The 27,176-nt window shown below is 36.9% G+C and overlaps 1 long non-coding RNA gene across 1 annotated transcript in view; it reads left to right on the forward strand.

Annotated features, from left to right (window-relative positions):
- Positions 1–22,467, forward strand: part of LOC136793632 (uncharacterized) — a 108,577-nt gene extending 86,110 nt beyond the window's left edge. Inside the window, exon 3 of the long non-coding RNA XR_010839235.1 lies at positions 22,389–22,467. This is a non-coding gene — a long non-coding RNA (uncharacterized lncRNA). The remainder of the gene's footprint in view (positions 1–22,388) is intronic.
- Positions 22,468–27,176: the final 4,709 nt, after the last annotated feature.

Genomic DNA, 27,176 nt, shown 5'->3' on the forward strand with positions numbered 1-27,176 from the left:
ACCCTTCCTTTCCTTGTCCTTCTCCTACCCAATGCCTGCAAGTGGTATTCATAAAAATAGGTATTGGATAGAGAAAGTTGTTCTACTAATAATTAATCACAAGTGATAAACTATACTTTCTTCTCCACCATCTGCTAGGATGGAGGCACAAGAACCTTCAACAACATTTTGAAAGTAGAACATAATTATAACTTTTAGTCATCAGGAACACTGTGGTATATGACTCTTTTTGAATTATGGTTTTCTCAGGGTATATGACCTGTAGTGGGATTGCTGGGTCATATGGTAGCTCTATTTTTAGTTTTTTAAGGGACCTCCATACTGTTCTCCATAGCAGCTGTATCAATTTACATTCCAACCAACAGTGCAAGAGGGTTCTCTTTTCTCCACACCCTCTCCAGCATTTATTGTTTGTAGATTTTTTGATCATGGCAATTCTGACTGATGTGAGGTGATACCCCGTTGTAGTTTTGATTTGCATTTCTCTAATGATTAGTGATGTTGAGCATCCTTTTATGTGTTTGTTGGCAATCTGTATGTCTTTGGAGAAATGACTGTTTGCAGCCCATTTTTGGCTACCTAAGGAGACAAAAATCCTGTATGCAGATAACTGCAGACACTGATGAAACAAATTAAAGACAATACAAATAGATGGGGAGCTATACCATGTTCTTTGATTGGAAGAATCAGCACTGTGAAAATGTCTAAACTACAAAGCAATCTACAGATTCAATGCAATCCCTATCAAACTACCAATGGCATTTTTCACAGTACTAGAACAAAAAATTTTACAATTTGTATGGAAACACAAAAGACCTCAAATAGCCAAAGCCATCTTAAGGAAGAAAAATGGAGCTGGAGGAATCAGGCTCCCTGACTTCAGACTATACTACAAAGCTACAATAATCAAGACAGTATGGTACTGGCACAAAAACAGAAATATAGATCACAGGAACAGGATAGAAAGACCAGAGATAAACGCATGCACATATGGCTTGCCTCCTTTGATAAAGGAGGCAAGAATATACAATGGAGAAAAGACAGCCTCTTCAATAAGTGGTGCTGTGAAAACTGGACAGCTACTTGTAAAAAAAAAATGAAATTAGAACACTTCCTAACGCCACACACAAAAATAAGCTCAAAATAGATTAAAGACCTAAATTTAAGGGAGATGAATATTAGTAGTTTTATTTAATGATTCATTTTCTAGCAAATTCTCAGTACAATGAATGACCAATGGCACCTTCTATGAAAGTTTCAAATCCCAGAGGAAAGATTGAAAAAATAAACTGGTAACTTTTATAAAATTGGGCATCTGATGGCATCAGACTTCTAAATAGTGACAAATGAGCAAATGATGAAGCAATGTTTTCAAAATGGAAGAAATTATTTCTCACTTAGGCTTCTATCCCAATCTAAATGATCAATCAAATATAAAGGTAGACCAAAGATATTCAGATGTATCTCAGAAGCTATAGGAAGAATGCTCACTGAAAGAGAAGAATCAATCAAGATAGAGAAAGACAGGAAGGTAACATAGGCAGGATCACATGTACATGCACACATGTGTGTAAGGCCTGAGAATAAACAGACCATCATGAAGCAGAAAGAAAAAAAAAAAGAGAAAGAATGGACACAGAGTTCACCTGATATTTTTGGTTATAAGATTTAACGATGATAAAAGAAATTATAGGCATGAGCTACTTAATTTGTGACTGAATTAATAGTTAATCCATGTAATGTATGCATCTATCTATTCACACACAAACATATAAATATATTATATAAGTTTAAGAAATATACATATATGTGCATATGAAATATATATGTATATATAAAGCTAAATAATTTTAAAAGGTAATTGTTACCATCAAAAAACAATTTAAAAATGCACATTAATTTAGAAATAGTAATTTGTCTTTAAAAAATGTCTACATAATATAATAATGCAAACACTGAATATTGATTTAACAAATAATGTGTATTATTATATTGAAGATGGGAGGGGAATATGTGAGTGATTCAAGTAGAGAATAGTGTGCAGAAACCAATAGATACAATCTAAACCTAAGCTCAAGAGATATAGCAGTAGCAGGTTATTTGGAAACCTAGAGGTAAAGAACAGATGAGACTTGTAAGGGAGTGGAAAGTTTGCCTCTGGGGACAGGAATCCAAAATATGGAGGAGGTGGGAAAGAACTTTGCTTCTCTGTTTCTTATTTTTTAAAAAGTTTTATACTTTGAACATGGGATTAATTTTAAGAAACATAAAAATCAAGTTTTAAAAAGAACAATATGAGACCATTAATCATCCCAACTCATGGGATTCTTGGACATTTATTCCAGGATTGCATTAAGTGTGATGTGGAGTATGGAGAAGAATAAGCATAGACCCTGCCTATCTGTCATTCCACTGTAGTTCTCATATAAAGACTCCATTGCTTGGTTGTTACTACAGTAGTTGCATCATGGTCACATTTATACTGAATTTACTTACAGGCTCTATTTCCTAACCAACCATGAGCCCTTTGAAGAAAGTTTCTATATCTTATTCAGATCCTCTTTTCTGTACCTCAGATATAGTAGATGTTCAATAAATGTTGCTTGAAAGTAATTACCAGTTTACAAATTCAAGGCATAACCTTGAGTAAACCTACATATGCATCAGAGTTGCCTGAGTATCTCCTAAAAATATAAAGGTCTTCATATTAATTTGGTATCCTGCAACTTTACTGAATTCATTGATGAGCTCTAGTAGTTTTCTGGTGGCTTACTTAGGATTTTCTATGCATAGTATCATGCAATCTGTAAACAGTGACAGTTTTGCTACTTCTTTTCCCATTTGAATTCCTTTTATTTCTATTTCTTCTATGATTGCTGTGGGTAGAACTTCCAAAACTATGTTGAATGAAAGTGGCGAGAGTGGGCATTCTTGTCTTGTTCCTGATCTTATTTGTTCACCATTGAGTATGATATTAGCTGTGGGTTTGTCATATATGGTATTTATTATGTTGAGGTATGTTCCCTCTGAGCCCACTGTCTGGAGAGTTTTTATCATAAATGAATGTTGAATTATGTAAAAGCTTTTTCTATATCTATTGAGATGATCATATGGTTTTTATTCTTCAGTTTGTTAATGTGATGTATCACATTGATTGATTTGTGGAAATTGAAAAATCCTTGCATCCCTGGGATAAATCCCACTTGATCATGGTGTATGACCCTTTTAAAGTATTATTGGATTTGGTTTGCTCATATTTTCTTGTCTCTACTTTCTAAGAATCTGATTTGGTGATATACTATGGATATACCAGGGATGTGTATTGTTTCAAAAGCACAGCACGCACAATGGCCAGTCAGTAGCCATTGAAGTGGAGCATATGTGTGTCCTAAGAGGAATGCTATGTGCTGTGGGATTCTGAGGAGCGCAAGAGTCATTTTGGATGGGTGGATCTCGAGGAGCCAGTGTTGGAAGCAGAGGTCTCATACTGTGCTCCTGTAAAATACATCTTTGTTTTGGTGGCTCTGGACATTGTTGTCAGTGCCTGCTGCTACTTAAAGTGTGATCCTTAGACTTAGGGTTAACCCTGAGGCTTTACTCAAAATATCATGGTTTAATTTTTAAGGGTTTCATAATAGAATATTTTCTCATCATGCTTCTTATTCAGATGGATTGCAGCAGTTTTCTCCCAAGCCTCAAATTACTTCTATGCTTTTCCTTATAGCTTGAGAATTTTTTTCCCTGTGAATACCAGAGAGAACATGGGTTGGTGTTTAAAAGTTCATGAGCACTGCTCGTGGCTTTGTGCATCTCTCACTAACGTTATAACCTTAGGCACAAGCCATTAACCATTCCGAGCTTGTGTCTTCATGTCTTAAATGAAATAATAATGACTAACTGTTTGTTTTATAGGCTTATTATGAGTATCTAACGAAGTATGGATGGAAAAGCCTGGACTAACTACAAATTTTTATCGATCTCAGGGAATTGTGTTATTATAATTACTGTTTAAATATTGTTCATCTATTTTGTCATCATGCTACCATTTATTCTTTAAACTTGGTTGCCCAGATTTAGTCTGTTGGGAAGAGAACTGCTTGGTGATTCACATAAACATGAATGTAGATGATCAAGGTCAAAGTTGAGAAGGGAGACTGGTAATTTATCCCAGGGAATTTAAATGTCTTACCATTTGGGTTGGACACAGTTTTGCTAAAAAAAAAAAAGGAAAAGAATGGTAGATGTGGTTTATATTTCTCACCAGCAGGTGAGAAATATAGCTTTACTTTACATTTGGATACATTTTAACAAAGTTCTGAGAAATAAGTTTTGGAATAATGATACAGGAGACTCATATGCCTAGACCTAAAGTTCCAGAATATTGGAAAGATGTAATCTGGTGGGTAATCTGGTTTAGGAGGGTAATTTTATATTTACTTTTTCCTAATCTTTTTGTACATCTCAAAAGAATGGAAAAATCCTGTTTATTGTCATGAACAGTTATAAATCTTTTTAAAGATATAACAAAGAAGAATTCATTTCTCTATAACCCAATAGAAAAATATCAGGGAAAATAATTTAAAGTCAAATGGAAGCATTTGTTTAAGCTTCCAATTTAAAAGAACTTTGTCAATTACAAAGTACTAATTTCTGGCTCTCATCAGAAAAAAACCATAAAACTCATATTGTGAAGTTTTCAAGTCAAAAGAAAGCAAACGATAAGCTGCTGCAGCAAATATGACGACCTATTTTTCAATGGTAATTTTTATAACTATCATAAAAATGGTATTTTTATCACAGCAAACTTTAGACAAACCATTTTTAAGGAATAATTTAGTTCTGGGATGCAAGAGAAACACTTAGCTATGGCATATATATTTCACTCAGGAGGGCTTGTGGATAATATCACCCTATTTTTAAACCCAAAGTTGAATTGTGCTATTTTGATATCACCTGTTGATAGGTACTATACTTCTCTCTCTCCTGGAAAGTCTTTCTTAGGTGCAGGAAAAAGCAAAAAGTAATTTTATTACTATTCAAAATTGCTATCTATAGTACTTTTATAAATGTCAAAAATAAATTACACAAGGGAAAGACATTGTGGAAAGTACAGGAGGAAGAAAAAGCATTACTCAGAGCCATAGATGCCATCATCAAAGATAAAAGTCACTTTTCTATTCTTGACTTCTTGGAAAGGATGTATCCCTACACCATTTCAGGCCACAAAGAGTTGTGCCCTCAGGTACTGGCCTACACAGGAAGGTATTCCTTGGATCACAAAAGTCACTCTTAGAATCTCCAGATAAAATACAGGATGCCCAATTAAACTGGAATTTAAGGTAAATAACTAGTGATATTTTAGCATCATGTCATTTAGTATGACATGATTCTAAAAAAGGTATTTTTTGTCTGAAATTCCAATTTAACTGAGTGTCCTGTATTTCTATTTGCTAAATCAAATTATACTTTGGTTAGCATTGCTTTGGCAGAAATTAGCATTTAGGATATTAAATACTATTTTCTGTGGACTATCTCAACAAGCAGTTTTTGTTTTGTTTTGTTTTCCGGTATATGGGCCTCTCACTGTTGTGGCCTCTCCCGCTGCGGAGCCCAGGCTCCGGACACGCAGGCCCAGCGGCCATGGCTCACGGGCCCAGCCGCCCCGCGGCACGTGGGATCTTCCCGGACCAGGGCACGAACCCGCGTCCCCCGCATCGGCAGGAGGACTCCCAACCACTGTGCCACCAGGGAAGCCCACAACAAGCAGTTGTGATTGACACCCCCTCGTAAGGTGATTCCCAAATTCCAACCAATATCAATGAAATGTAAGGAAGTAGCCAGAATTCTAGACGAGTAGGTACTCCTAAGAAAAGCAGTAGGAAAGGGCTTTTTTTCCACAATAGTGAGGGGGCTTGCATTTCAGGGAATGGTTAGGAGGGCTCCTTCCTTCCTGAGAGAAAGTGGATGCGACCTCCTGTGGGTTGAAGTGTGGGCATCTCATGTGGACAGAGATCACTCACGGATGCCACGAATGAGACCCTGGGGGCAAGGTGCTGATGACAGAGTTTTAGGCAACTTCCGCATGCTGTGAAGTGCTTCCTGAAACCTGTTGCCATCTTATTAATGGACCGTTGCACTTTCAAGGCTTCTGAATTGACTGCTTTTCCTGTTTTTTTTTTTTTTTTCTTGCGGTACGCGGGCCTCTCACTGCTGTGGCCTCTCCCGTTGCGGAGCACAGGCTCCGGACGCGCAGGCTCAGCGGCCATGGCTCACGGGCCCAGCCGCTCCGCGGCATGTGGGATCTTCCCGGACCGGGGCACGAACCCGCGTCCCCTGCATCGGCAGGCGGATTCTCGACCACTGCGCCACCAGGGAAGCCCTTTTCCTGTTTTTCTTTCCTCTCTCTTTTTCTTTTACTTTATTAGTACTATTATTTTTTAATGTGACACCAAGTACAGCTAGACCACCAGGGAGAAGCCGACTTTGGAAACAAACAGAGCAACATTCTACCTCAGGCAGTTTAACTATCGACAGAAAGATGGCAAAGGATGAAGACGGGCCAGACCTCTGCTCGCTGCGCTCTTCAACGGTGACCAGAAAGCCCAAGAGATTTACAACGACAAGCACCGCGAGCAGATAAGCTTTGTTGTGAAGGATTCTAAGCAGGTGATTTGATTTAAACTAAATTAATCTGAAAACCTCCTATTAAAATAAGCAAAATTAAATTGTCAGTTAACTCAGCGTCTAGAGCTATCCAATTTCTTGAGAAATCGAAAATGGCCATTGTTGGCAGACATGTCCAGAAACATTCAAGGCGTTTGCTTATTCCAGCACGTAAGATCTGACGTGGGTCTTGGCTGCTGCTATAGAGAAATTAGTTCAGGCTTTGTTTTCAATTACGCGTTTTACTTTCAAGTAATTTTAGGTTTACAGAGAGGTCATAAAAATAGGACAAAGATTTCCATATCTGCCTACTGCTCCCTATTCTTACGTATCTACGGTGCATAACTACTATTGGTACATTAAAATCAAACACCTTTCAGAATTTATTTGGGTTTCACCAGTTTTTCCACGAATGTCCTTTTTCTGTGCCGGAATCCAATCCTGTCTGGGCTATCACACTGCATTTGTTCGGGCTTTTGCTACCAAATGCCGGAGAAATTCGGGGTGCGCTGTGCCAGGGGCAGAAAAAGAACTTTGAGGCATTGTGACTATCCCATACAGTAGCGTAAAGTACAGCTAGATTCCCATTTTGATTTATAACCACTTCTGAACAAGTGAGGAAAAGTTGTTTTGCCTAATGATTCTCAAGTGTGGCTGCATCCTGAAATCACCTAAGGGGAGTTAAACCATGCTGATGCTTGGGTTTCACCCCAAGTATGCTGATTTAATTGGTATGGGGTGCAACCCGGTGCATCCTGGGCTTTCAAAAGCTTCCCAGGTGCAGCAAAGCTTAAGAAGCTTTCTGCTGTGTAGCCAAATGGAGAACCACTGGTTTTAGCCTCAGAGCTAGGAAAAGAGAAGTCACTGAGCCAGCCTCTGCCAGGGGGTAATGGAGAGCATCCGAATGTACTCTACACTTCTGGGTCAGACTGTAGGAGGAAAATCCTGAAGGCACCTCAGAATTTCTGGTCTTCATGAAGCTTTTCAGGAAAAAAGAATACAGCTCTGGTGCACTCAGTCAAGAAGACCAAATAGAGCCATGGTCTGTGGGTCTGAAATAGCAATTAAACTTGGTGTATTTATTTCCTAATTATGAAAAATGTAGTGACCTGATAACAAATTTATTATCTCATCATTCTGGAGGTCAGAAGTCTGAAATGGGTCTTTCTAGACTAAAATCAAAGTGTCAAAGGGCTGAATTTCTTCTGGAGGCTTTCGAGTGGAATCTGTTTCCTTGCCTTTCCCATCCTTTGAAGGCCACCTGCATCCTTGGCCCCGGGCCCCTTTTTCCTGTCACTCAAGCTTCTGCTTCCATCAATACATCTCCTTCTCTGACCCTGACTCTTCTTCGTCTTCCTTTCACTTATGAGGACCCTTGTGATTACATTGGGTTTTCCAGGATAATCCAGAATGATCTTCCTATCTCCAGACCCTTAACTTAATCACAACTGAAAATTCCCTTTTCCATGTAAAGTGACTCATGCACAGGTTTCAGGGAATAAGACTTGGGCATTTTTGGGATGCATTGTTTTGTCCACCGCATTTGGGGAGTCAGAAATGAGGCAGGAGCTCACAACTACGTTTTTATATGCTAACCAGGCCAAGACCAGGCCAAGAAGAGGCACTGGTTTTATGAATCCTTCATATATGCTAGTGACTCTTGAGTTGCATTGAGAAGCTATCTTAGCCCAACACAAAAGCTTGGAGACTGTCTTTATCATAACTCTTAAGAACTCAAATTAACATACTGAGAGCCAGTGTCACTGGAAAATAGGGAAATATCTGAGGTCATTAGCATCCTAACTGTACCTGTAAGTAAAAGAAAAACTGAATCAAAATGACCTAAGTGATGATATTATTTTCATACATAATCAGTTCAGAGGAAGAGTGGGCATCAAGGTTTTTTTTTTTTTTTTTAATTTGGTTGTTTGTCCATTTTCCGTCAATGTTATCATTATAGTCAGTTTTGTCTAAAACTGGTTCCTCTTGCTGTCACAATAAACCTTCCGTGGCAATCAGGGGTGAGTGGCATATAATGGCTAGCTTGCTAGCTTAGGTTAAGCAGCTATTCCTGGACCAAAAATAGTTACCAGGGAAATAACGGCGGGGTGGTTTAAACTAATTAGAGGCTTCCTCTGGAGCTGGGTTGGAGCCATGTTCCTCTGAATCACAGAAGCAAAATTGGGGTTCTTAAAAAAAAAAATAAATAAAAAACTTTGGAAGGGAATCAGCAGTGTCTACCAGTAAAAACTAGACTATCCTCGTGTTTCTCAGATGCTTGAGAAAGGTGAAGAATTTATTTAAATCCAGCTGCTGCCATCGTGGATCAATCAAATCCTAGTCTAAATATTTGACTATTAGTTGCAATTTAGAATAAGTAGAGTTTATAGAACGCATATTATTTTATGTTAAATGTATTTATGTCAGATTTGCCATATTTCAACTGGAAACAACAGCTGCATTTTACGTGACTGTTTTCATTTGGTAGGACTGCAAACAGCAGTTCAAAGTATATTCTCTCCTATCCAAGTGAGAGCAGCTGGCCAATCTCAGTGTTATTTCATACTTCATTTAAACTTGCTAAGTGATTTCACAGTGCCAATGTGCTTGGAGAAACAAGCTATAACTAAATGAAAAAAAAAAAAATACTAACCACTACCAAAATTCAAAGCCTTGTTTTTTTTTTCCTTTCTAGAAGTGAAATCAAGACTCCTTCAGGAATCTTGTCTTTCAGAGGTTAAGTCACCTGATCTCTTAATCCTAGAGAAATTTAAAAAATATAAATTTACCAGCTAGGACAAAATCAAACTGGCCTGAAGTCTGAACTACCTGACCTCTTTAAATACTTCTGAAAAATCAAAATTGAATGAACCTATCCATCCTTCTCACTGCCTTTTCTTTACACTGTGAAATTTTTTTCTGCAGCTTGCTCTGGGAGTAGCGTGTATTAGTTTTCCATTGCTGCTATAACAAATTCAGTGGCTTACAACAACACAGGTTTATAATTTTAGCTTTCTGGAGGTCAGAAGTTTGAAAGGGGTCACAGTGGGCTAAAAGAGAGATACTGGCAGGGCTGTGTTCCTTTGGGACGCCCTAGAGCAGGATCTGTTCCCTTGGCTTTTCCAGCTTCTCTAGGCCTCCTGAATTCCTTGGATCCTGGCTGCTTCATCTACCTTCAAAGGCAATAGTGGTTCGTCAAGCTTTTGTCAAGCTACTTCACTCTGACACTGACTCTCTTGCCTCCCTCTTCCATTTATAACAAGCCTTGTGATTACATCGGACCCACCTGAACAATTCAGGCTAAAATCCCCATCCCCCGATTCTTAATTTAATCACACCTTCAAAGTCTCTTTTACCAGACAAGATAGAATATTTACAGGTTCTAGGAATTTAGACGTGGATATCTTTGGGGACCATTATTCTGCCTACCACATAGGATGGATCAAACATTTTTGTACCTATGTATACGTATCCTGACGTTTTCATTCCACCAACACTCAAGAAGCTACAGTGTGCTAGGGACCTAATATATGCCCACATTTTTTTCTGTTATTAAGATTGCAGATTTTTGCCTATGTACTATCTGGTGTCATATAGGTCTAGGTAGGAGTTCTTGATTTTTGAGGTTTACCTGTAGTTAAAGTCAAGCAAAAGCCCAATAAGCAGTGGTTTTCCACCTTCCAGTTTCCCATGTACTTTTGGTTTTAAGAATGGTCACACTCCCTTCTCCCCCATGAACTCACTTACTGAAGTTCATGTAAACTTTAGGGCTCAACTCAATTTTCATCCCCTCTGGGAAAATTTTGCTGCGGTTTTCTTCTGCAAAACTTAACTTCTTCCTCCTTTTTGCTCTCATCCCACAGCCAACCCTTGTCAAATTGCCACAGCTATCTTTTTTAATATCTGCCTTCCCCTTAGCTGGTGAGAACTTGCAGAACAGAGTCTGTGACTTAACTTTTATATTCACTATTTTGTATGTGCTGAACAAATATTGGTTTAATTCCTCAAAGAATAAATTATACATTTATCTTAAAATTACCCAAAATATCTAAAAAATTAAATGTTAAGGCTAGTGTCTATCTCCAACATTCCAGTTCTGGCCTCTAGTACACTTTGTTTTTAAACTACAGGTTACAGTGTATCTTCCCTACATTGGAATTTGAAGTCCAGATGAATAGAATAATATTGGAATGTAAATTATGGGCTCAGGACATGTATTATGTTGGGTTCACACTGTTATTTTGAGCACACAACGCAAAGCTTGATACATTAGAGTTCAACAATTATATGTTACAGGAAGAAATATTGTGTTTCTATGAAAGAAGTCTTTTATGATAGGATATGCTTTGGGGTTTTAATTTTTTTCTTTTTGTATTTAAAATATAAGTAAATATAATTAAATCATAAATATTTTAAAGTTTCAGAGCAGAAATTTTTCCAATACTTTTTATGTCATCTGCCATGAAAATACTTTCCATACATTTGTACTTTCACTCATTGACCATTGATTGATTGAGGCCACATGCTTCCCTAAGTGGCAAACACTTCAGACCCAGGTTAGCCTCAGTAAAGCCTTACCTGCCTGGTAAGGTCACAGCTTGGTGAGTGGTTCTGCTTAATTTGTTTGGCCTCTCTGTCTACCAGAATCTAAAGTAAGTAGACCAGAACATGTTATAGAAATTTATTAATAATTCTCAAGAAGACATTTTCCAACACGAGTTGACTAAAGACAACAGAATTTTTCATTTGTTTGTTTTGCCTATTTTAGAATGAGTGAACCCATACTTAAGCAGATATTTGGTATAATTTACTGTTTCAATCCAACTAGAACTATTTATAATGCTAGCATGAAAATTCTAGATAACTTAGTGATCATCCATAATTTTAAAAATCTTTATCAAAATTTGCATATCTCATCTATCTCTGTGGGCTATCTTCCCTGAATTACCCTAATTATCTTTTTTTATGCCATTTAAACTATGTTTAGAACAAGGAGTCAGTCTTCCAAATGAGCAATTACAAAAATGTGGTGGAGAGGAAATATTTCTCTTGGTAGGACCTAAGAGCATAAGATAATATTCTGAGGACATTACTCTCATTCAACATTTTCATTTTTTGATCTTCTACTTTGGCATTATTTGCCTTTTACACCAACACACAATGTAGAGCAGATTCCAAGAGTCTGCATTATTTACCAGTTTCATTACTGTTTTGGAGGAAGAAATTTTCCTCTACCTTTCTAAATTCTTCTGGATGATCCACAATTTAAATTGACATGAGGCATATTAACAGGAGAAAAATCAAACAAAAGTTTAATAACATGTGTATATGGGAGAGACCCAGAAAAATTGTGTAACTCCTCAGGATGGCTGCAAACCTCACCTTTAACACCATCTTCAGCAAAAGACAAAAGAGGATGTAGGGGATGGTGGTTTGGGACTTCAAAGAGGAGGAAGGCAATTCACATGGAGATGGAAAAGCAAATGTTTGATGAACAAATATTTGCTGGGTCAGGAGACACAACAGTGGGACACAAAGTGGACTCTGATCTCTAGACCCTGCTGACTTTGTTTCCCCAACCACCCTTAGCTCATGTTTTTTGCAGATCTCTCTGGTGATTACTCTATTCTAAGAACAGGTCCTTTATCAAATTTTTTTTAGGCAGTTAAGGGAGAAGTAACAAGACAAACTTCTGAATTTTGTTTCTTAAAAATAATCAACTGAAATTAATCCTCATGCCAAAGAGACACATTTTGGGGTGGTAATTTTGCTCCATTGTTGAGCTAAATTCCTGCAAAATGAAAGAAAGTGGATGAAATTTGGGCATTTTTGAAAAATATACAACTCATCCAAACTTTTCATTCTTCTTTATTTATAACCTGGCCTCTATTTTCTTATTACATGTTTATTCCTAACTCAGTGAAAATCTAGTTTTCCCAACTCTAATCAATTTTTATATTTGTAGATCTCATGAAGAATTTTTGTATATATGGAAGGGTTCTTTTTTTAGTGATTTAATACAAAAGCTCACAATAGCTGTACAACCAGTTAACAGTAATGAAATCCTTGATATCTAAAATTATATTCTTCCTCCCTTTGCAATTTTTTGGAAAAGTTTGAGAAGGATAGGTATTAGCTCTTCTCTAAATGGTTGATAGAAGTCACTGTGAAGCCATCTGGTCTTGGACTTTTGTTTGTTGGAAGATTTTTATTACAGTTTCAATTTTATTACTTATGATAGGTCTATTTATATTATCTAATTCTTCCTGGTTCAGTCTTGGAAAATTGTACCTTTCCAAGAATTTGTCCTTTTCTTCGAGGTTGTCCATTTTATTGGCATATAGTTGTTTTTAGTAGTCTCTTATAATCCTTTGTATTTTGATTGTGTCACTTATGATCTCTCCTTTTTCATTTCTAATTTTATTGATTTGTGTCCTCTCCCTTTTTTTCTGATGAGTCTGGCTAAAGGTTTATCAATTTTTTTTATCTTCTCAAAGAACCAACTCTTAGTTTTATTGATCTTTGATATTGTTTTCTTTGTTTCTATTTCATTTATTTCTGCTCAGATCTTTATGATTTCTTTCCTTCTACTGACTTTGGGGTTTTTTTTGTTGTTCTTCTTCTTTCTCTAGTTGCTTTAGGTGTAAGGTTAAATTGTTTATTTGAGATTTTTCTTGTTTCTTGAACTGAGATTGAATTGCTGTAAACTTCCCTCTTAGAACTGCTTTTGCTGCATCCCATAGGTTTTGGGTCATCATGTTTTTGTTGTCATTTGTTTCTATGTATTTTTTATTTCCTCTTTGATTTCTTCAGTGATCTTTTGATTATTTAGTAATGCAGTGTTTAACCTCCATGTATTTGTGTTTTTTAGTTTTTTTCCTGTAATTGATTTCTAATCTCATAGCGTTGTGGTAGGAAAAGATGCTTAATATGATTTCAATCTTCTTAAATTTTCTGAGGCTTGATTTGTGACCCAAGATATCATCTACCCTGGAGAATGTTCCATGTGCACTTGAGAAGAAGGTGTATTCTGCCACTTTTGGGTGAAATGTCCTATAGATATCAGTTAAATCTATCTGGTCTATTGTGTCATTTAAAGCTTGTGTTTCCTTATTTATTTTCTGTTTGGATGACCTGCCCATTGGTGTAAGTGGGGTGTTAAAGTCCCCTACTATTATTGTGTTACTGTCAATTTCCCCTATGAGGCCACCATCACCCTGACACCAAAACCAGAAAAAGATATCACAAAAAAAGAAAATTATGGACCAATATCACTGATGAACATAGACGCAAAAATCCTCAACAAAATACAAGCAAACAGAATCCAGCAACACATTAAGAGGCTCATACACCATGATCAAGTGAGATTTGTCCCAGGAATACAATGATTCTTCAATATATGCAAATCAATGTGATAGACCACATTAACAAATTAAGGAACAAAACCCATATGATCATCTCAATAGATGCAGAAAAAGCTCTTAACAAAATTCAACACTCATTTATGATAAAAAAAATCTCCAGAAAATGGGCATAGAGGGAACCTACCTCAACATAATAAAGGCCATATATGACAAACCCACAGCAAACATCATTCTCAATGGTGAAAAACTGAAAGCATTTCCACTAAGATAAGGAACAAGACAAGGATGTTCACTCTTGCCACTCTTATTCAACATTGTTCTGGAAGTCCTAGCCATGGCAATCAGAAAAGAAAAAGAAATAAAAGGAATACAAATTGGAAAAGAAGAAGTAAAACTGTCACTGTTTGCAGATAATATACATAGAAAATCCTAAAAATGCCACCAGAAAACTACTAGAACTAATCAATGAATTTGGTAAGGTTTCAGGATACAAAATTAATGCACAGAAATCTCTTGCATTCCTATACACTAACAATGAAAGATCAGAAAAAGAAATTAAAGAAACAATCCCATTTACCATTACCAACAAAAAGGATAAAATACCTAGGAATAAACCTATCTAAGGAAGCAAAAGACCCATACTCAGAAAATCATAAAACACTGATGAATGGAATCAAAGATGACATAAACAGATGGAGAAATATACCATGTCCTTGGATTGGAAGAATCAGTATTGTGAAAATGACTCAAGTACCCAAATCAGTCTACAGATTCAATGCAATCCCTATCAATTTACCAATGGCATTTTTCACAGGTTTAGAACAAAAAATTTTACAATTTGTATGGAAATGCAAAAGACCCTGAATAGCCAAAGAAATTTTGAGAAAGAAAAAAGGAGCTGGAGGAATCAGGCTCCCCAACTTCAAACTATACTACAAAGCTACAGTAATCAAGACAGTATGGTACTGGCACAAAAACAGAAATATGGATCAATGGAACAGGATAGAAAGCCCAGAGATAAACCCACACACACATATGGTCACCTAATTTATGACAAAGGAGGCAAGAACATACAATGGAGAAAATATAGCCTATTCAATAAGTGGTGCTAGGAAAATTGGACAGCTACATGTAAAAGAATGAAATTAGAATACTACCTAACACCATACACACAAATAAACTCAAAATCGATTAAAGACCTAAATGTAAGACAGGACATTAGAAAACTCTTAGAGGTAAACATAAGAAAAACACTCTTTGACATAGACCACAGCAAGATCTTTTTTGACCCACGTCCTGGAGTAGTGAAAATAAAAACAAAAATAAACGAATGGGACCTAATGAAACTTAAAGGCTTTTGCACAGCAAAGGAAACTATAGAGAAGTTTAAAAGATAACCCCAGAATGGGAGAAAATATTTGCAAACGAATCAACTGACAAAGGATTAATCTCTAAAATATATAAATAGCTCATGCAGCTCAATATTACAAAAACAAACAACCCAATTAAAAAATGAGCAGAAGACCTAAATAGATATTTCTCCAAAGAAGACATACAGATGGCCAAGAGGCACTTGAAAGGCTGCTCAACCTCACTAATTATTAGAGAAATGCAAATCAAAACTACAATGAGGTATCACCTCACACCAGTTAGAATGGGCATCATCAGAAAATCTACAAACAACAAATGCAGGAGAGGGTGTGGAGAAAAGGGAACTCTCTTGCACTGTTGGTGGGAATGTAAATTGATACAGCCACTATGGAGAACAGTATGGAGGTTCCTTAAAAAACTAAAAATAGAATTACCATATGACTCAGCAATCCCACTACAGGGCATATACCCAGAGAAAACCATAATTCAAAAAGACACATGCACCCCAATGTTCATTGCAGCACTATTTACAGTAGCCAGGTCATGGAAGCAACCTAAATGCCCATCAACAGACGAATGGATAAAGAAGATGTGGTACATATATACAACGGAATATTACTCAGCCATAAAAAGGAATTAAATTGGGTCATTTGTAGAGACGTGGATGGACCTAGAGTCTGTCATATAGAGTGAAGTAAGCCTTAAAGGGGAAAACAAATACCGTATATTAATGCATATATATGGAATCTAGAGAAATGGTACAGATGAACCTATTTGCAGGGCAGGAATAGAGACACAGATGTAGAGAGTGGACATGTGGACACAGTGGAGGAAGGGGAGGGTGGGATGAATTGGGAGATTAGAATTGATATATTTATACTACCATGTGTAAAATAGATAGCTAGTGGGAACCTGCTGTATAGCATGGGGAGCTCAGTTCAGTGCTCTGTGATGATCTAGAGGGGTGGGATGGGTGGGGGAGGGAGGTCCAAGAAAGAGGGGATATATGTATACATATAGCTGATTCACTTCATTGTACAGCAGAAACCAACGCATTGTAAAGCAATTATACTCCAATAAAAAATAAATAAATTTAAAAATTAAAAAAATAAAAATAAATAAAACAATATTCTTAATCAAGAGGACATAGATACAAGTACATTGTAAGTTTTGCTGTGGTTCCTGATGAAGGTCAGGTATTTAAGGCATACAAAGTAAATAAATGAATTTCTCACCCAGTTTTATATATTATTTTTGTACATATAAAAGGGTATTGGGATTAATCAGAGTATTTTTATGTGAATGGTAAAGGTTAAGATGGAGATTTGTGTTTTATTTTTTAGATGGAAACTTTCCAGAACAGAGGGCGAGCACTAACTGGAAGTTCGAAAATTCTCCCAACAGTTTTCTCAAGGATATAAAAACTCAGCTCTTGCTAACAATGAACACGGTTGAATTTTCATTCAGTATTTACTCAGTTGCAAAACTCTAGGAACCTCAACAAAGCCTCTGGTATTGCCTAAAGGCTTTTAAATTAGAGACAGTCCTTGAGTTATTCCCAGTTTATTTTAAACCGAAAGAATGCCAACAATGGATGTGCCACTGGGTGCCAACTTGATTGAATCACTTGACAGTAAATAACTTGGCAATAACAGTCTAATGGCAGAAAATGTATTTGATCACTGTTTTGAGCATTTAGAACTGCAGGGACTTAGAGATTCCCTAATGACAGAGTAACTTGTCAAAGCAACCCTTCTGCTGACAAAAATGACAAGCTTTAGACAAAGTAAAAAGCAATGATAAGAAGGTACTGAAGAGGGATGAAGGGAAGTCAGAAATCAGAGGGGTTGAAAACTTTGAAAGAAGGGAAAACCAGGGGGTGAGATTAACATTTAAATAGATTTCTCCCCTGAGAGCCCTTCCCAGTCCACTCCCCAGTAAGTGGAATAGAGTTCATACTCAAAGCAGCAAACTCAACGGGCTGAGAAGTTAGCACAGTTCAGGAGCTGCAAGTATAGTAAGAAAAGTAAGGGGAGATACCCCAGACATTTTTGGTGTTTCTTTTCCCAGATTTGATTAGCTCCGCCTCATGCATGTGCCAAGCTGTTCTCAGACCCCAAGCACCTTCTGCAGATCTCCTAGGCTTCCTCTCTGTGCAGCTCCCTCCTCTCCAGCGTTTTACCCTGTGAAGAGTACCCACCGGTGGTCTCCAGCCCTCCAGATCTGTTCTGTGGTCTTGAAACTCCTCCAGCAGACAGAAAACTGGGCCAGTAGGAGTGCTCACCTCATTTGCTTCCCTTATCTCAGGATCACAGATCTTCACTGCTAACTATCTAATTTCTAGTGCCTTATTCTCTCTCTCTTCTGCTTGTAGGTCACCAGTTACCTGTATGTTACACCATTACTCATTGTTCTACAATCTTTAGATGCCTTTCTTCTTTTTTTACTGCCTTGTGTGTGTGTATGTGGGAATGTGTGTGTGTTTTAATTTAGAAAATTTCTATTAATATATCTTCAAGTCCACTGATTATTTCTTCAGCTGTGTCAAATCTATTATGAGCCATTGAAGGAATTCATTTTTCTCCATTCACTCATCATTTTTATCCCTCTGCTGAAATTCTCAAACTGTCTGTGCATGATATCCACTTTTTCCACTAAATCTTTAACCTAGTAATCACAGTTACTTTAAATTCCCTCTCTGATAGTTCTAACAGCTGGGTGATCCTAAGTCTGGTTTTGTTGATGGCCAAGTATCTTGACAGTGAGTTGTTTTTCCTCACATTTTTGTACACCTCATAAGTTTTGAAGGAATCCCAGACATTGTGTGTAGTGTAGTAAGGACTGAGGTAAATAGCATTTACGCCCAGAAAGGGGGTTTCCTGTTCTTCTACCAGGCTATTTGTGTGGGGTGCTGAGTAGTCAAGAGTCGTGCTGAGTTTGGATTTTGCTGTTGCTATGGTAAATTTCAGCCGCACAAGCTTCACATTCCTCTAGGGTTGCCTTGTGCTTAGGCTGGGGGCTGAGTTGACGGTATTTGTGCTGGACCCTCACTGAATGACTATGTAACCAAAAGTGGAGTCTGGCTGCTTGTAGCGCAAAAGCCAATGAAGAGGCAAGGTTGGTGGAAAGGAAAGTTTGCTTTATTTCAGTTGCTGGCAACTGGCGCCGGGGGAGGGGAGGAGGGTGGACTCCAACTCCCCCTCCCCCACTGACAATCAGTGGGCAAGAGATTTATAGACAGAGGGAGGGGGCCACATGCAGAAACAGCACAGGCAGCTCTGACAGGCATCTTGAAATTGGTCATGTGGGGTCTGACCAGCCGCATCTTGATTGTTTTAGGTACAGTTAGTCTTCAGTTCCAGGGCTGGCTTATTTCCATTTCTTGGAGGCAGATTTTCAGAATTGTGGTAGCTTATGTCATGGCTACAGTCTGGTCATCATGTAGTTACCTTCTTCCACCTGGTGTGGCTTTCTGCACATATTGAATATAAGACAGCTCAGAGGATACGGCTCCGAATATTATCTGTAGCCCCTGAGGAGGACTTGACTTTGCTTAATGACTAAACTCTTATTATTTGGTCTCATTTGACTGTTTTCCTTTGTTTCTGTATTTTCTCACTTCTCTGATTAACCTTATTCTTTGGCTAAAGTTTTTCCCTGGACAGAAGGCAGGCTGAGGACATGGTGGGCAGGAGGGAAGGACCATAGGGTCCTGCTGTGTTTCATCTACACCTCAGAGAGAATCTGTGTCCGTATTCTTGGCCCCCCGCCCAGGGCTTCTTAGGCTGGTGTGCGGCATGCTCCAATTTGTATCTGTGGAATTTCTTATGCAAGAGAGATGCTCCTGCTTCCCCAGCTGCAGGCGATCACTAGTGATATTGGGCCCAGGATGCTTTTCCGCCCTTCACCCAGAGTTATGGGAATTTGTTTTCTTCTAACGTTGCCTTAGTAGCAATGAGTTAGCTGATTTCTTCTTACCTCCCTCTTTTACGATGGCCACACCCCTTCTTCCTGGGCCTGCCCTATGTGAGCCAGTCCCACCTCCCCTTTCCTTTGGGGGAAACCTGTGCCTCAGTGGAATCCATGCTACTTCCCGTGTGATCTCAGTTCCCTGAAGGCTTCCAGAAGGTTGTGACTTTGTAATTTATCTGGCTTTTTCTTATTGTTAGGTTGGGACAGCCAACCTTTCTAACTTTCTACATGTTGGACAAAGTGGAACTCTTTCATTAGATGTATTCTTAGATATTTAATTTTGTTTTGGATGCTCCTTAAAGTGTAATGTTTTGAATCTTTTATTGGTCATTTGTTGCTGGTGTATAAAAATACAAACGATGTTTATGTATTGATATTAGAGCTATTGCTAAGTTCACATATTAATTTTAATAGATTATTCTTTTGATTTTCTAAGTACTCAATTACTAGTCTTCAAATTAGTTCTTTCTTTCCAATAACCATAAGTCTTATTTCTTTTTTCTGGTCTTACACCACTGCAAAGACCTTTAATATGATGTAAAATACAAGTGGTGGCAAGGTAACATTTTAAGCCTCATGGAAAAGCTTTCAATACATCATCATTAAGTATGATTTTTGCTATAGAATTTCCTAGATGATTTTTATAAGATTAGAAAGTTGTCTTTTATTCCTAGTGTGTTAAGAGCTTTTCTGATGAATATAAATGCCTTTTCTATACCTTTTCAGATGATTGCAAGGCTTTTCTTTTTATTGAGTTAATGTGAAGAATAACATTAGATTTTAAAATGTTAAGGTGGCTTTGCATTTTACGAATAAACTCCACTTTGTCGCGATGTATTATTCTTTTATACATTGCTGGATTTAGTTTACTCTGTTCTTATGGTGTAATTTTGAAATTCAGAATCAATTTCTGTTTCATATATAAAGGTTTATTTATATTTTTATTTACTTTAGGTCAGTACTGCTGTTATCATTTTCTGGAAATTTAAACATTTTATCAAAAATTTAAAAAATATTGACATATAGTTGTTAATATTATACTCAAATGTTTTATATCACGTATACCCATATGTAAGTAGGAATATCTTCTTTAATATTTCTAATACTGATAATTGAGCTCTTTCTCTCTCTCCATCCATCCACTCTCTCCTCTCCCTTTTTTCCTCTATCTTCTCTCCTCTCTTCTTTTCTTAGATTAGCCTTGCCAGAGGCTTATGAAATTTATTAGTGTTTTTAAAATATAAAATTTTAGGGCTTCTCTGGTGGTGCAGTGGTTGAGAGTCCACCTGATGATGCAGAGGACGCGGGTTCGTGCCCTGGTCTGGGAAGATCCCACCTGCCGCGGAGCAGATAGGCCCGTGAGCCATGGCCGCTGAGCCTGCGCGTCCGGAGCCTGTGCTCCACAACGGGAGAGGCCACAACAGTGAGAGGCCCGCGTACCGCAAAAAAAAAAAAAATAATAATAATAATATTTTGGATTTGTTGACTTTTCTCCATTGTGTATTTGTTTCGTACTCCCTGGTTTCTGCTCGTATCTTCATTATTTCCTTCTGTCTACTTTCTTTGGGTTAATTTGCTGTTCCTTTTCTCAATTCTTGAGATGGATACCTATATCATTAATTTTTTTCAGCCTTATTTTCTATTCTTATTATGCACCTGAGGCATTTTCCTCTAGTATTATTTAGTTGCATCCTACACATTTTATTTTTTTCATAATTATGAATGTTAAGCATTTTCTAACTTTCATTTAATTGCTTCTTAAAATCCAGAGGCATCTAGATGTGTATTTCTTAGGGTCTAAACATTGGATCTGTTAAAATATCTTTTTGTTACTGATGTCTTATTTTTTCTGTGGCATAAAAAATATTTGGAATTATTATAATTCTTTCATACTCATTAAACTTTACTTTATTGAGCTTCATTGGATGATCTTGTTAAATACTACTTGGACACTTGAAAATAATCTGTATTCCTCACTATACAATTTCAATTGGGTCACGTTTATGAATGGAGATGTTCAAATTTTAAATAACATTTCTTGCTTTTCCTTTTTTACTTGAGCTCCCGGTTACTGAGAGAGGTGTGGTAAAATCTCCCAGTATAACATGAATTTGTCTATTTCTCCTTTTAGTTCTGTCAAATTTTATATATTTTCAGATTTGTAAACTTTAACATATTTTGAGGCTTTTTCATCATGTGCATAATAATTAAGACTTGAGTAATGTCAGTAGTGAGAGTTAATTATTGTCTTCAGCAATATGGAACTATCGATGACCTCAACAAAATTAATTTTATTGGAGTTATGGGAACTAAAGGCTAATTAGAGTGCAGTCAAGAGAGAATGAAAGGAGACACATGGAGACTGAGTTATAAACTACATTCAAAGATTTGTTCATTAAATAAGGGCATAGAAAGTTGATGGTGGCCGGAGAAGAAATGAGATCAAGGAAGGTTGTGTGTATGTGTGTGTGTATTTAAAGAAGAAGTTCTTAAAGCATGTTTTTATGCAGATGAGAATTTTATGCAGAGAAATTTGACAATAAAAGAAAGAGGAGGAGTAATTGCAAAAGCATGTCCCTGAGAGAGTCTGGAACCCAGTACACAATGATGAAGAGTTCATGCATTGTAATACTACAGGAAAAAGAGAGGAAAATGGACACACATATGAATAGATCAGTCAATTTTGTGTTGGAAACACGTGGAAAGTTTCCTCTCACTGTTTCTGTTTCTCTGTGAAATAAGAAAAAAGGTCATCATCTGAGAATGAATAGGGGAGGGGTCTTGGGGATTGTAAATAGAAGAGCATGTGGAATAGTTTTATGACATAGTGAAAGAATAAATTGCTAGGAAAATGTGTATAGTAAAATGGCAAGGCATCAGTGAGAGCCTCTTTGAGGAAGGTGGTTATGAAATAAAACTGGGATAAGCTTCATGTCCCACAAATAGAAAACCCTAAGCAGCAGAGGAGGTATATTCTAAATTAGGGGGTCAGTCACACGATTCTTTCCTTCTTTCTAGATGAACGTTCTGCTCTTTGTCTGGAAGCTTGTCTGGGATGATCTACTGCATGTCTCAATTTAGCGCCATTTGCTAGACGGTGAGTGTTTTGACTACGGTAAATTTCCTGAAGATTTTGGAAACAAATTAACTCTCAATCCCAGTTCTAAGTGTTGTAAGGTCTTGAATTTTTGTTTCAATTGGAAGTCAGGAAGGTTTGAGCAGGTGATTTTAACAGATGACACTGTCAAGCAGAAAGAAGTGAGAAGACTGATTTATTAGCTACCAGATGACACAGTCTTTGTGAAAATGTGCCACTATCTTGCAGAAATGTCATACATTCATATCATCGTTTTTTATATTTTGTACCTTCTTGTGCCCTTTTCACTGAATCTTTAAATACCAGTTTGATTGTGGCTCTCCCAGAGCTTCTGTCCACAGACTCAGTTGGTATGTTTCTCCATTCCAGGGTCATGTAAAAGTCAACTCTCCTTCACGGTGAGATAGCTCTATTTTGGGGCTAAGTTAAACTGTTTGAAAAACTAATTTATGTGATAGATTAAAGTGACAGAAAAAACATCCTAGGCACAGTCATTTCACTTAGTGCAACAGATTTCCTAAGTAAAACAGCTTTAATTTCAACATAGTATCCTCAGGAGGATCAGATACTGTTTGGCTATTAAGTCCTTCACAGATCATTAATTCCCAAGCAAGAAGATGATAAATCTCACCACAAAACTAGTTCAGTGTACATAGGAAAAAAATAGGACTGAGATGATATCTGACTTGATCACAGACTGTAGACACTGTTAAAAATAAATACTAAGTTTTTTTTTTTTTTTTTTGCGGTATGCGGGCCTCTCACTGTTGTGGCCTCTCCCGTTGCGGAGCACAGGCTCCGGACGCACAGGCTCAGCGGCCATGGCTCACGGGCTTAGTTACTCCGCGGCATGTGGGATCTTCCCGGACCAGGGCACGAACCCGTGTCTCCTGCATCGGCAGGCGGATTCTCAACCACTGCGCCACCAGGGAAGCCCAATACTAAGTTTATATACACATTTTGGTTGGTAAAGAAAATGTAATTCATGTGAAAGCTAACGGATATAAGCTCAAATATCACCTCCTAACTTGCCCCCATCTCTTTGTATCAACAAGTCCACGTGGGGCCTTACTGACAGCATTTCATCATGACAAACCTTTGTATTTCATTAATTCAATATGCATACTTAGAAGCAAGCATGGTTGTTCTTTATATCCTTCATAATTACTTGTTCTTGTAAAGGACTGTCTGGGTATAGTTTTCATTTTGGATCAAGTCAGAGACATCCTTGTGGCAGGAGAAATTCTGGATATATTCCAACGCATGAGACAATTCAGCACTCACCACTTCTAGTCAATAGCCTGGCATAGCTTGACCTTCAAAGCCTTTCCAAAGAAGAAACATTTGCTGGCAGTGGTGCTTGGGATAGAAGATCTGAGACCAAAACAGATGAGAAAGTCCAGGTTATTGATGACTTTGTGGATTTCTTTCTTTAGATGAGACTTTAAAGGGGTTAATGGCATCAAGAAAACTATCATCATTCGTCTTAGCAAAGAATGCCTTCAAAATATTATCCTTGAATATTTTTTAAGGGGCAATATGAAAAAAATGTTACTATCAGAACCTAGATTCAGATTATTTCTCACCTATGACATTTTAAAACCAAAACCAAAATTCAATATAGAAATGATTAAAAAAACCTTAAAGAAGGATCAACGTGAAAACTTTTCCATTTTACATTCAAGTAATGACTACCTAAATGGGAAAAATGTCAATTATGATGCAAGCAGATACATTTTCATTTTTGTAGCTGCTTTCTGACATAATGGTTGCTCACTAAAATATGATCAAGAAATATGCCCTGTAGTTCAAATTATGAGAATGAGCCTTAATGAGAGAGAGAAAGTACAAGAAAAATGAAAAATTCAACTGTGGAAAGTTGGTAAAAGTAATATGAGTTCACAAAAAACATTATTGTTGAGTTTATACTCATATCACTAAGTACAGTATTTTCTATCCCAATTCTGCAAATCGCTTTAGTACCATCTGTGTTACACCAGCTGTGGGCATCAACACAATTATTGATGATAATAAAAAATTATCCTAGCAGGGAAAATGCAAACCAAGTAGGTTGAAAAGTGTTAACTTATTTGTCTATATTATTCTTAGTGTGACACACACCCTACTGCAAAATGAATGACTTAGTGGATCTGCTATTGCCTGAGCTTAGAGAGACCATCAGGAGAATGATTTAAAGGAAGCTTTCAAGTTGACTTGCAGATATTGCAACATGAACATCCTGGAAGCTTTCCAAAGATATTTCATTATATTAACATGATTATAATTGAGGTACTGTTGTTCAATATTCACTTCCATCTGGGAAGTATAAGAAAGAAGCATCCCTAATGGTATGTGTCTTAGCAACTTGTTTCTGTGAAAATATGTTGCACTCTGTTAGTAATTGTGCACAACAGAGCGGAGATACTGTAACTCATATAAAATGTAAAGCAGCTACTGACTGACAATGGCATGTAAACAATGGAGCAGCCACCTACACCGTTTTTATGCAATTTGTTCCTTCATTGTGTTTTCATCAATGATTCAGCAAAACGTTGATTGATAATCTTTTCTGCTACAAGCACAATTGTAGGCACTCAAGGAAGCCATGGATCAGTTCAAAGCGGTTAACATTAAAATAAATTTGCAAGCAGGACTTAATAACTGAATGTACTAACACATATCTGTTCTTTATTTAGCGTCATTTTCCTTCATATGTTTTTATTAATTCTCATGTATATTTAAAATACACTGCTCTATACCAATTCTACTCCTTGTTAAATGTTAAACTCTTACACAATGTCACCCTTTATCAATCCGTTTAGTTGGTTTCTCATTTTATCAGGGTGTGAACGCACAAACACATTTTAAAAGCTTACAGAGGGCTCAAGTTGAAACACTGCCTGAAACCATAACAAAAACGCAATAAAAGGAAAGAAAAAAATACATTTGCTTTATGTCCCATCCCCCAATCCTCAGCTTTTTGTTTTTTCCCCTTTTTAGACAGACGTGTGGCCTTTGTAATTGGACTAATACCCTTTAGACTCCAGGCATTTCTGGCTAGTCTAGCATGTTGTTTTGTTATTTTGCTTTGAAGCACCATTTTTCTGAATTCAAGTGTAATATTTATTCCTTGTAGAAACTTTGCACAGTACAAGGAAGTAAAAAAAAAAAAAAAAGAAAAAAAAAGCTGATGATATTTCCTTCTAGCTTTTAAATACAATTCAGAAAGTTTTTTCCTGAGGTAATTGGTACTAGAAAAATGATGCAAACAAAATCCAGTTAAAATGGGAACTAGCATATCATTGTATTGAGGCTGCTAGACTTAGTAAATATAAATACAGGACCCCAAGATAAATTAGAATATCAGAAAAACAACAAATAATATTTGTAGTATCAGTACGTCCCACGTGAACATTGCATAAGACATGCAGGTGAGGTATACTGACACTAAAATTTTTTCATTGTTTATATGAAAATAAAATTTAACTGTCTTGTCTTTAATTTGGCAATCTTACATAAAGAGAAAGCCTGGTTGTGACTTGGCTTGAAAACTAAATGCAAGTTATAGCTTGTATCTAACCAAAAGCTAATTATAGCCATAATATTGCATTAATTCTTCTAATGAATTTTGTGTTGATTTTTTTTCTTTTCAGTGTAATTTTCAGTTCAAAATTGTATGTAAACATAACAGGACATCTTTTACTTTATATTTTAATCCTCAAAATACCACATAAGTAGATAGTATAATATTGAATATATGACTACCTTATACTTTTGATATTTAAATTGTTTACTTTTAATCACTGATACTTGTGTTGCCCACATCCTTTCTTTACTCCAGTGGTTATCTAGCCAAACTCTGCTAGATCTTCCCTTGTTCCTGATAATTGCTGCTGATTGGAACAGACATCACTATCATTTGCATTGATTTAGGAAGTCTTGTATCGTTTACAAGTTTTCAATTTCACCCTTCAATTGATTTGCTTTGTACGTGGCATTTTGGAAATGCCCTATAATAAGCAAGAGGCTGCTAAAGAAAAGTATTAATTCAATGGGCAGGAGGACCACTTGTTTTTTATTTTTTGGCTGTGCTGTGCAGCTTCCGGGATCTTAGTTCCCGGACCAGGGATTGAACCTGCGCCCTGGGCAGTGAAAACTCGGAGTCCTAACCACTGGACTGCCAGGGAATTCCCGAAGACCAGTTGTTTTAATCAAAGAGGAATGCTGAGAAGGTAGTAGTTTTATAAAAAATGTCATTGATGACTTTTTTCTTGGCATTAGGGTGACTTTTGCTTTACTTCAATTATCTGGTTTAAAATTTTTCTTAATAATGACAAAAACATTACCCAAAAAAAATTCCTCATACTGTCATTCTTGACAATCTCTTGAAGATCCTTTCAGAAAGTTTCTAAGCATATACAGCAGTGTGTGTGTGTGTGTGTGTGTGTATTTGTGTGTAGCTATGTGATGTTTGGCCAGCACATCTGTGTAGGGTGGGTAGCTGGGAGTGTTCATGTATTTACATGTGTGTGCATTTGTGTGTATGTATATTTATGCTTCTGTTTAAATTATACATCACAAATAGCACCCTCTTATACACACAGCTCTATATTTTATTTCTTTACCAAGTAATATATCATAGAGATGATTTCTTATCAGTCATTAAAAGGCAGCACCATTCTTTTAAACTGCTAATATATTAGATTAAA

The sequence above is a fragment of the Kogia breviceps genome, chromosome 2 (genome assembly GCF_026419965.1).
Source record: "Kogia breviceps isolate mKogBre1 chromosome 2, mKogBre1 haplotype 1, whole genome shotgun sequence".
NCBI classification, from domain to species: domain Eukaryota; kingdom Metazoa; phylum Chordata; class Mammalia; order Artiodactyla; family Physeteridae; genus Kogia; species Kogia breviceps.